A 12,484-nucleotide genomic window follows, 5' to 3' on the forward strand; every position below is an offset into this window, starting at 1 on the left:
ATCCCCGAACAGACTACCGTGGTTCGTTATCTAATCGTCCAGGCCCTTGCCGGCCCGACTCGAATAACTTAGCCACAGGATTGAGCTCATAGATCATAGAAATTCGAACAGATGCAGACACAGATAATAGATTCAAAATTTTCATAGAAATTGGCACATGAACAGACTAGAGAACGAGTGTGATAAAGTACACCCTCGTCTCGAACAAATAAACAGATTGCAGAGCGGAAATCAAGTTAAATGGAGGGGAGTGGTACACTCACCGGCTCAACTTCAAAAGTTTTCACTTCAGATTGGCCTTAATCGCCAAGAAACCCTAAAATAATCAAAATAAACCAATTGAAGGTTTTACTTCCAGAATCGGGTAAACACAATGCACATGAGGCTCGACTACTAGTCGTATGCCTCGCCAAAATAATTACTAATGCAAGGGTGGAAAACATGATTTTCTTGGAAACAAAAAGGTAACATGAAGACTTAGGCGCAAACAACCCAAAAGCCTTTCATTTCCACCAAAAGGCAAATCTACTTTAAGGAACCAAACGGCCTAGAAAATCGGGCAGCACCGTCCCTAAAATTCTTACTTTTCCAGCCATTAAGGCTTCATTATTTCCTCCAATCAGTCCCAACATTTCACACAAAAGTCATCTCATTTCCCAAAAGCCGGTCACTAGGCTCAAAGTAGTACAAGTACAAAAGTTAGCTAGGAAAAGACCGGAATGAGAGCGAGCCCTAAACATGCAAACAAAAACATGGAGACTCGATAACGAGTCATAAAGCCATACCAATCTTAACCCTAATAGGGTTTCATATGCATAAATAAGCATCATAGGCAACCAGAAATTAAGAAAGGGCTTTAATGTAGGCCTTGATAAGAAAACCGGTTTTGACGTCATAATGCGGTAATGGCACAACTCTCACTACAATTATCGGTTGGGGGTGTAAGACCCACCATTTCGAAGCTATGAAACAGGGCTACAACAATGTAGAAGGCCTCTCAGTCCAAATCCTAGCACAACTAGGTAAAAAATGCAGAAAACCCAGCCAGAACCGCAATTGCAGGTTCCCAAATCACACAAAACTGTAATACGTCTATCTCAGCCTACACAGGTCCAATTGCATTGATTCCAAAGGCACATGAAAGCTAAGATATCCAGATACATTTCATCAGAAGACACCAACAACCAAATCCAAACCAATTCCAGTCAAAACAGACAATTACTATCGCAGTTCGCACATTCTGTTCACCAAAAACAGCAACAGTAAAAACGGCATAACTCACTCTATACTACTCCAAATGCCCTGAAATTTTTCAGCCACTACAAACTCATCAATACCTACAACTTTCATGTTTTGAGAAAATTCCAATTCGGCCTCTATCTATGACCTAAAATTTCGGACAGATTAGGGGTTCATGAACCCTAACTTTTCACATTTCATTCCAAACCCAAAATTGATTGCATTTAACCACAATTCACACCTACTAGAGCCAAAGCCCCTTATTACCAACCATCATACTAGTCCACAACATCAAAATCATATGAAACCAGAAAATTCATCATAAAATGGAAAACTTCACCAAAACTCTTCAAATCAAGAAATAAATCACATATTCCATCACTCAAGCTACTTCTAAGCATAACATAAACATCATTAGGTGTAGTAGAGTGTTCTAGCATCACTTACCAAGTAACAAGAGAGAGAGAGATGTTGGCCACCTTAGAGCTTCAAACAAACTTCACTAAAACACTTACTATCACTAGAAGAAAGGTTTTTATGGAGTAGAATCTAATCTAGGCTTTTGTTTGTAGAAGATTGAAGCATATGGAAGCTTGAAAGTTGAAGAATTTCCTTCCTTCTTTGCTCAAGGAGAACCGGCCACAAGGAGAGAAAAATGGTGCATTTTGTGCAATTTTTGATATTTAATCCTTTGGTCAAAAAAAAGTCAAGAAAGTGAATAGTGTTTCTTAAAGTCCAACTAATGAGAAGATGACACTTGTCCTCATTAAATGCATTCTTATCTTTCTTTTCTCTCTTACCTCAATCACTTCACACACACTACTTATCTCTTAACACCCGATAAATTTTTCACAGTATCCGAAACTTAACCTTATTGGCCGAATTTTTCCGAACTTTTCGCACTAGTGGGTCCCACATCCAATATATATTCTTAATTTTCTAAAAATTCTCCAATACTAGAAAAATTATCTAAAAACTATAATTGCTCATAAAATTTCCCCAAGAAAATATTTCTAGCCAGAAAATGCAGAAAACATGCCATTAAAGGGGAAAATCCTAGGGAAAAATATTAGGGAAATACGGGCTCTCACACTCTCTCCCCCTTAAAGAAATTTCGTCCTCGAAATTTTTTTATCAGCGGAATCCATCGAATCTAAGGTACCCAACGCATCGTACCTTCTACGTCCTCAGACGAGTCAGGGACCTGATGATGCTCCAGGGAATATACTCGAGCCGGTACTTTCGCTCCAGTCCCTTCTCCTTTCGACTGTCCAGGGTTGGTCTTAGCTGGTTGCTGAGAATTAGTCTTGGTTGGTGGCGGAGTCCCTCTCCCTTCGCGCAGTCGTGCTGGACAATTAGCAATTCGATGTTCGGCGCTACCACAGCGCAGGCATTTTCCTTCTTTCTTCCAACAATTTGCCTCCGTGTGCTTTGGCCCTCCGCAATATCCACAGGGACCTCGAGTAGCAGTGACCAATCCTCCCGGTGAGACACCACTGGCCACCCCCGGTTGTCGTACTCCCCCGTTCCCTTTTCCACTCTTAGGGGGTGTGCTCTTATCTTCCTGTTCCGAGCTGCTCCCAGGAAAGCCCCTTTTCTTGGTTTGGAAGTTTCTAACTTGTAGCCTCGCATCTTCAACCCGTTGAGCTTTCTCCACAGCGTCACTAAAGGTACTAAGTTGAGCTACAGCCAAATCCTTTTGAATCTCAACGTTTAACCCCTGAATAAAACGCCTTATCCGTCTTTGTTCGGTTATGATCAGTTCAGGCGCAAACTTAGACAACCGAGTGAATTGACTCTCATACTCGGCTACGGTTTGTGTTCCCTGGCGAAGCCGAATGAATTCATCTTCCTTCTTTTCTTGAATGAGAGGAGGGAAAAACTTGGCATTAAATTCTCTCATAAAGTTCGCCCACGTCCTCGGGGTTTGTTCTCTTTCCCATTTCATTCGAATAACATTCCACCAGGAACGGGCGGCTCCCTCTAGTTGAAAGACAGCAAATGTCACCTGTCTCTCCTCGGTATAGTGTAAGGCAGCGAAAATATCGATCATCTTCTCCAGCCATTTCTCAGCTACGTCAGGATCAGGGCCTCCAAGAAATTTGGGTGGGGAGAACTTCTGAAATCTCTCAAGGGCTCTATCCTCGCCCTCCATGTGATTACCAGGATTCCCAGGGTTAGGGTTAGGGTTTTGACCTTTTTGGTGCACCACTTGGGCTAGCAAAGCAGTCATTTGCTGCATGGCAGCAGCTATTTGGACATTGGGATCAACCCTAAGTTCAGGGTTTGGTCCAGATGAGGTTTCCCCAGTACCCCTTTCAGGTGTAGGTTGCCTATTTCCACGCCCACGGCCCCGTCCACTCTGTGTACCTTCCATGAGTTTTACTTGGTCTAGGCAATAATACTAAACCAAAATAAGTACGATGCATGTAAGTAACACTCAAAACTTTTATGATAACACACATGTATACATTCCAAACAAGATCAAAGCATATATACACAAGCCAGTCAAAATTAGGCCGCACACATACATACAGCCAGTTAAGTCAAGTACAAACATAGACGATCCACCGAGGAAAGGCCTTTCTAGTTCACCAAATCCTTTCTAACCTAGGCCCTCACATCTTTCGTATCCGGGCGCAAGAATCCCATCTAAGATAATTCACAACTCGAGCCGGCCGGTCCCAAGAGTAAACCATCCTTATTAAAGATTCCTACCCGACATACATACCTAGTTTCCTCAAGTCCCATGATAATGATTCGCACACTTATCACATGCCCGGTCCATAACTTACGCTCAAACGAGCACTTAGACATATTCATGAAATTAGGACCACAACACCACTTGGCCCAGTCTCACTCCGCGCAGAGACCACGCGAAGTGGCTCTGATACCACTTGTAACAGCCCCACTTTCCCCTAAGGCGAACCAAAGGGGTGAGCGGACTGTCTGCCCAGCTCTAGCCAGGACTCACGATGCAGACTAGAACTATCTATAGCGATCCGGAACTTACGAACGAGCGTAAACGAGTCAAAATGGTAAAATAACCCAAAATAAAAAAAATAAAATCCGGAGTCGGCCATGAATAGTGACCGACCCGTCAGAACCCAACCGAAATAGCCAACAAACATTCACATCTGAACTTTAGCGTTTACAAATCAAAATGACATACAAAAGTTTTCAAATTTGCCAAATCAAAAGAGAAACGCCCCAAAAGTACACTTAGGGTTTTAATACATGAGCTATACAAAAGATATGTTCAACTAGCTCAATTTGGCAGTCGTTTGTCAAATCCAGACCAAAAGGGGTTTATTTTCCTGTAAGGAAAACAAAAGGAACAGAAAGGGGTGAGCTTGCGCTCAATGAGATACCAAACAGATAGCATTAAAAGCATGGCATTTCACATTTAACAAATCAGGTACACATGTCAGAGGTAAAACAAAAGAACCAATAATTCAAATCAGAAGGATACGGGTGGCTCTCAGGAGCCAAATTTTCCCAGCGCAGTACTTGATCCAAACCGGTTGACTCTCCCCGTATATAGAACCAACGCGTCCGTAGACCCCTCTTTACACCGAATTCCGTCCACCAAACACCCCTTTACCGGGCCCGCTCACCGTAACCGAACAGAAATGGTAATACTCGAGTATACCCGGAATCAAGGGTCTCAATACCCAAAATCCCCGAACAGACTACCGTGGTTCGTTATCTAATCGTCCAGGCCCTTGCCGGCCCGACTCGAATAACTTAGCCACAGGATTGAGCTCATAGATCATAGAAATTCGAACAGATGCAGACACAGATAATAGATTCAAAATTTTCATAGAAATTGGCACATGAACAGACTAGAGAACGAGTGTGATAAAGTACACCCTCGTCTCGAACAAATAAACAGATTGCAGAGCGGAAATCAAGTTAAATGGAGGGGAGTGGTACACTCACCGGCTCAACTTCAAAAGTTTTCACTTCAGATTGGCCTTAATCGCCAAGAAACCCTAAAATAATCAAAATAAACCAATTGAAGGTTTTACTTCCAGAATCGGGTAAACACAATGCACATGAGTCTCGACTACTAGTCGTATGCCTCGCCAAAATAATTACTAATGCAAGGGTGGAAAACATGATTTTCTTGGAAACAAAAAGGTAACATGAAGACTTAGGCGCAAACAACCCAAAAGCCTTTCATTTCCACCAAAAGGCAAATCTACTTTAAGGAACCAAACGGCCTAGAAAATCGGGCAGCACCGTCCCTAAAATTCTTACTTTTCCAGCCATTAAGGCTTCATTATTTCCTCCAATCAGTCCCAACATTTCACACAAAAGTCATCTCATTTCCCAAAAGCCGGTCACTAGGCTCAAAGTAGTACAAGTACAAAAGTTAGCTAGGAAAAGACCGGAATGAGAGCGAGCCCTAAACATGCAAACAAAAACATGGAGACTCGATAACGAGTCATAAAGCCATACCAATCTTAACCCTAATAGGGTTTCATATGCATAAATAAGCATCATAGGCAACCAGAAATTAAGAAAGGGCTTTAATGTAGGCCTTGATAAGAAAACCGGTTTTGACGTCATAATGCGGTAATGGCACAACTCTCACTACAATTATCGGTTGGGGGTGTAAGACCCACCATTTCGAAGCTATGAAACAGGGCTACAACAATGTAGAAGGCCTCTCAGTCCAAATCCTAGCACAACTAGGTAAAAAATGCAGAAAACCCAGCCAGAACCGCAATTGCAGGTTCCCAAATCACACAAAACTGTAATACGTCTATCTCAGCCTACACAGGTCCAATTGCATTGATTCCAAAGGCACATGAAAGCTAAGATATCCAGATACATTTCATCAGAAGACACCAACAACCAAATCCAAACCAATTCCAGTCAAAACAGACAATTACTATCGCAGTTCGCACATTCTGTTCACCAAAAACAGCAACAGTAAAAACGGCATAACTCACTCTATACTACTCCAAATGCCCTGAAATTTTTCAGCCACTACAAACTCATCAATACCTACAACTTTCATGTTTTGAGAAAATTCCAATTCGGCCTCTATCTATGACCTAAAATTTCGGACAGATTAGGGGTTCATGAACCCTAACTTTTCACATTTCATTCCAAACCCAAAATTGATTGCATTTAACCACAATTCACACCTACTAGAGCCAAAGCCCCTTATTACCAACCATCATACTAGTCCACAACATCAAAATCATATGAAACCAGAAAATTCATCATAAAATGGAAAACTTCACCAAAACTCTTCAAATCAAGAAATAAATCACATATTCCATCACTCAAGCTACTTCTAAGCATAACATAAACATCATTAGGTGTAGTAGAGTGTTCTAGCATCACTTACCAAGTAACAAGAGAGAGAGAGATGTTGGCCACCTTAGAGCTTCAAACAAACTTCACTAAAACACTTACTATCACTAGAAGAAAGGTTTTTATGGAGTAGAATCTAATCTAGGCTTTTGTTTGTAGAAGATTGAAGCATATGGAAGCTTGAAAGTTGAAGAATTTCCTTCCTTCTTTGCTCAAGGAGAACCGGCCACAAGGAGAGAAAAATGGTGCATTTTGTGCAATTTTTGATATTTAATCCTTTGGTCAAAAAAAAGTCAAGAAAGTGAATAGTATTTCTTAAAGTCCAACTAATGAGAAGATGACACTTGTCCTCATTAAATGCATTCTTATCTTTCTTTTCTCTCTTACCTCAATCACTTCACACACACTACTTATCTCTTAATACCCGATAAATTTTTCACAGTATCCGAAACTTAACCTTATTGGCCGAATTTTTCCGAACTTTTCGCACTAGTGGGTCCCACATCCAATATATATTCTTAATTTTCTAAAAATTCTCCAATACTAGAAAAATTATCTAAAAACTATAATTGCTCATAAAATTTCCCCAAGAAAATATTTCTAGCCAGAAAATGCAGAAAACATGCCATTAAAGGGGAAAACCCTAGGAAAAAATATTAGGGAAATACGGGCTCTCACAGAGAGCATGCGAGTATGTTCTAGCGAGGGACGGCCCTATTGGGTCTAGCATTGAACTAGCTCTTTACTATCGCTCTCTCACAAGCATTGGACTTGTGAGCGATCGGGAATAAGTAACCATGACTAGCATTGGACTAGCTACGGTAACGTGCATTCCATCCACATATCAAGTATAATACTAAAAGCAAGTAGACATACAAAACACCTAGTTCCACATAGCACGTAGCATATAAGCATGCTTATCTAGATGCAAAAAACCTAAGGAAAGCGATTAAACACATAGCACATAAGCATGCAAATTACGCAAGGCAAATAAAGCAATAAATCCCTAACTATTACATTGAGGGGGGAGCCTACTACAATCTAGAAGGGGGAAGGAATTAAATGAAATGATATAATAGCCTAACTATTACAATTGCGGCATTCAAGTGCCTTTCAAATGATCAAAGTTTACCTAAAATAAAATAAATATACTTAATTAAAACAAATAAAGTGAATAAATAAATAAATAAAATGAAGGCATGCAATTGAGCACATAAAGTCACATAAGGCATATAGGGTCAAATAAAGGCAAGAATAAGGGATAGAGTGTACCTCCCTTGCAATGGTAATCAAATGAAGGAAGAATTAGCTTCAAAACAATAACAAGTCAAGGTACCAATTAAATAGTACAATATAAACAAAATCATCAAATCCCTCCCAATTGCAACTTAAATGAAATCAAATAGTGCATAATTTCAAAGAAAGTAAATTATCAATCAATTTTCTAAAATAGAAATGACTAAGGACCCAATAGCAACATTAACCAATCATTCAAGTCCAATTAAAATATTTTGGAAACCTCAAAGGTCCATGAGTAATGAAAAGGTCAAACAATGGTTCAAATTGCAATTACTTTAGGACCTAATTACAAGAAATTAGAACATTATTGGGCCTTTGCAGCATTAACCAAAAAAACAAGGGGTTGAAATGCAATTTCTGAATCCTTTTGCATGCATGTTACGTAGAAACTTTCTTATGCAACATTCTTTCGGAGGTTTCTGCAACTTCAAGCTTTCAAATGCAGATTTCATACAAAGATTTCAAACAAAAACTAACAAAGACCATCACTCAACACCACTTGACAACTAGACACTTTGATTAACACAACCCAAACATGAACACTAAACCACTGAAGATCAAATGAAGACCAATGAAGAACCAAATGGAAGATATGTGCAGCAAGGGGAACGCAAAAACCAACTACCATTCTTTCTGCAAGATTTCTTCTTCAACCGAAGCATATCCGTGCAAAGTGACTCCAACCAAAACTCAGGTGTAACAACCTCAATCCATTACTGTCATTAACCAAAATACATTTACACATTTCCAAGATAGCAAAGAGGGCGGCTAGTCAAGAAAGATGCAGCAAAGGTGCTTCAAATGAAATTTAAGGAATGCTATGGCTGTAACGAACGGGCTTGCCATGTTGCAGCCTGCAATGACTTCGCACTTGTTACCAGTTATATATGCTCAAACAGCCAAACAAACCAGAAAATCAAACAAAACCAAAACCTCATTCATTACGCAACTAACTTCAGTGTCAAAAAGAAAGGAAAAGCTGCTGCAACAAGCCGATAGCTTTCAAGTTCATTGCAGCAGATTTTATACACGACTCCATACCAGAAAAATAAACTCGAATCTTCAAACACTTTCCTACTTCACAAGCATAAAACTCTTTGAATTAAACATACACACAAAAAAAAATCAGAACTAGGCATGCAAGAATGGAGAACAAGCTTTCTGCAACTGTATAATCATCGTACGAAGATCCATTCACACACCAGACTTTGTCTCCAATTTTTGGTTCAAGCATATAAGATTATGCAGCCTCCAAACGAGATTACCCAAACGTCATGCTCTAATTTCAAGCAAACAAAATTATAGCAAATCGACATTTACATGCACACAAAACCTTCTGCAGCCATTTCATTCAGCCTAGGTCTACTCGTGAAAAAAAAACTCAGACACGCCCCCACAGTAGACAAAACCCCACTGTAATGATTTCAGCCCATCTATAATCGCATTACCCACATAACATTACCCAATTCCAGAAATTCTAACCATGTTTCTAACCACAGAAATGCAGGAAAAAAAAGAAACTTGCAGCAAACAGGAACTAGATGTATCAAAGTTACTGCCTTTTTAACCAAAACATCTAAGCATTGAACCTCCATTTACCCTAAATCTTTTAAATACACGTGAATCGCTCAAAAGCATCAGAACGCACAGAAAGATGAATTAACAGATGCATGTACAAGGAAGGAACAAAAACAGGTGTGATGAATTCAAGCCTTCACGAAACAAAACTAGATTTACCTTAGGAGAAACACGCTGTTTCTGGAAACGAAGATCCACGAAATGCCTTTTTTACCCTGATGAAGTAGCTCCTCCTTTCCAGCTCTCGGTTATTCTCTGTTTCTTTCCTCTAAACCCTCACGGCTGAAACCCTTTCTTCCTACTTGCCCAAAGCCCGTAACTTTCCTTGCCTTTTACACAGCCGAAACCATTTCTTACTTTTCTCAGCTCTTTCTCGTTCTTTTCTCTCGGTCTTTTCAATCTCCGCCGCCCTCTTTTTCAGCTCTCTTTCCGTTTGTCTCTCCCTCGCTCTCTCTCTCGCTTTCTCTCAGTTTTCTCGCTTCCTTTCTTGCTTTGTATCTTTTAGCCGCCATCCCCATCTCTCTCACGCTGTTCTCCTTCTCCTCTCTCAAAACCCTTCCCAGCCGTCACTCCTTCTCTTCCGTCCAGCCGTCCTCTTATCACTCTAAAAAACCCCCCCATTTCGGCTCTCCCTTTGCTATCCTTTTATAGGCGCCGAATATTCCTAGAACCTAGGATCAATGGTGCATGTTTTTCTGCATTTTTCGGTGATTATTAAGCCCTTAGATGGCTTTTGGTACTGAGATTCCTTGATGATTCGGATGGTGAGGTGACCAGAAATTTGAGGAGCAAGAAATAAAATGAGTGGAACCGGGCTCTTTTTTTTTTCACTTGAAACAAGCCTGATTTGATTTTTGTTGTTTTTTTTTTCCTTTTTTTCATTTCCAAATGAACCAGTTAATTAATAAACAAAATAATGAAAAATAATAATTTAAGTAAAATTGAATAAAATAGACAAATACTAAAAAAATAAAACAAAATTGCTAATTTTTTTTTTTTGTGTTTGATTGATGATCTTCTTTGTTTTTCAGTGGATTAATTAACAAAAATAATTTTCTTAACAAAAATGAAAATGAGATAAATTAAGCAAAGAAATAATAATAAAAATAAAATAAATAAATAAACAAAAAATCACCTAGAATGAATAAAAAGAAAGGCTAAATTTTGGTGTCTACAGTTTGCCCCTCTTTGTCTGAGTTTTGGAAAACTTGAGACAAAGAAGTAGACACCAAAAATTCACCAGTGGTTATTTTGCCGCAAACTACTCGAACGACTGACGCTTCTGAAATGAGGACTGACCCCTTTAACAAAAAATTTTAAAATGGGACTGACCCAGACGAGAAATTTAAAACGGGACTGACCCGAACAGGAAATGTAAAAACGGGACTGACTCGAACAAGAAATGTAAAACGGGACTGACCCGAACAATAACTTTAAAACGGGACTGACCCGAACAAGAAATCTAAAACGGGACTGACCCGAATAAGAAATTTAAAATGGGACTGACCCATGTCTAACGATAAGATGTAATGCACATTAGTGGGATTAACCCATGTTTAATGGCGATGTGATGAAATGCTCACTAGTGGGACTGACCCATGTTTAGTGGCGATGTAAATGAAATGCTCACTAGTGGGACTAACCCATGTTTAGTGGCATATGTGAGGTTGGTGGCACAAAATTCAAGCCCAACGGGATGTTGGCGGCACAAAATTCAGGCCCAACGTGATTTTTGTGATGTTGGTGGCACAAGATCCAAGCCCAACGTGATGTTTGTGACGTTGGTGGCACAAAATCCAAGTCCAACGTGATGTTTGTGACGTTGGTGGCACAAAATCCAAGTCCAATGTGATGTTTGTGACGTTGGTGGCACAAAATCCAAGCCCAACGTGATGTTGGCGGCACAAAGTCCAGGTCCAACGTGATTTTTGTGAAGTGAAATGAAGTGTTAGTGGAACTGACCCACGTCTAACGAAGATAAACTAAAAATAACACACACGTTAGTGAGATAAATTCGATGTTAACGGTGGTAGAATAAAAATGCACACGTTAGTGAGATGGATTCGATGCTAATGGTGGTAGAATAAAGAAGCACACGTTAGTGAGATAGACTCGATGCTAACGGCGGTAGAATAAAGAAGCACACGTTAGTGAGATAGACTGGATGCTAACGGCGGTAGAATAAAGAATCACACGTTAGTGAGATAGACTCGATGCTAACGGTGGTAGAATAAAGAAGCACACGTTAGTGAGATAGACTCGATGCTAACGGCGGTAGAATAAAGAAGCACACGTTAGTGAGATAGACTCGATGCTAACGGCGGTAGAATAAAGAAGCACACGTTAGTGAGATAGACTCGATGCTAACGGTGGTAGAATAAAGAAGCACACGTTAGTGAGATAGACTCGATACTAACGGTGGTAGAATAAAGACGCACACGTTTGTGAGATAGACTCGATGCTAACGGTGGTAGAATAAAAAAACACACGTTAGTGAGATAGACTCGATGCTAACGGTGGTTAAATAAAGACGCACACGTTAGTGAGATAGACTCGATGCTAACGGTGGTCGAATAAAGACGCACACGTTAGTGAGATAGACTTGATACTAACGGTGGTTAAATGAAGACGCACACGTTAGTGAGATAGACTCGATGCTAACGGTGGTAGAATAAAAAGCACCTGTTAGTGAGATAGACTCGATGCTAACGGTGGTTAAATAAAGACGCACACGTTAGTGAGATAGACTCGATGCTAACGGTGGCAGAATAAAAAAGCACACGTTAGTAAGATAGAATCGATGCTAACGGTGGTTAAATAAAGACGCACACGTTAGTGAGATAGACTCGATGCTAACAGTGGTCGAATAAAGACGCACACGTTAGTGAGATAGACTCAATGCTAACGGTGGTTGTCAAGAAAGGAGGTAGAAGGGTGCGCGGCGGACTCTGAGACTCGCCAACAAGAAATTAAAATTTGAGATTGAAATTGATTTCTTCAAGAACTAAGAAGTTAACCTCAATTTTTGATTTTTTTT

This window comes from Coffea arabica, chromosome 11e (assembly GCF_036785885.1).
Source record: "Coffea arabica cultivar ET-39 chromosome 11e, Coffea Arabica ET-39 HiFi, whole genome shotgun sequence".
Taxonomy (NCBI): domain Eukaryota; kingdom Viridiplantae; phylum Streptophyta; class Magnoliopsida; order Gentianales; family Rubiaceae; genus Coffea; species Coffea arabica.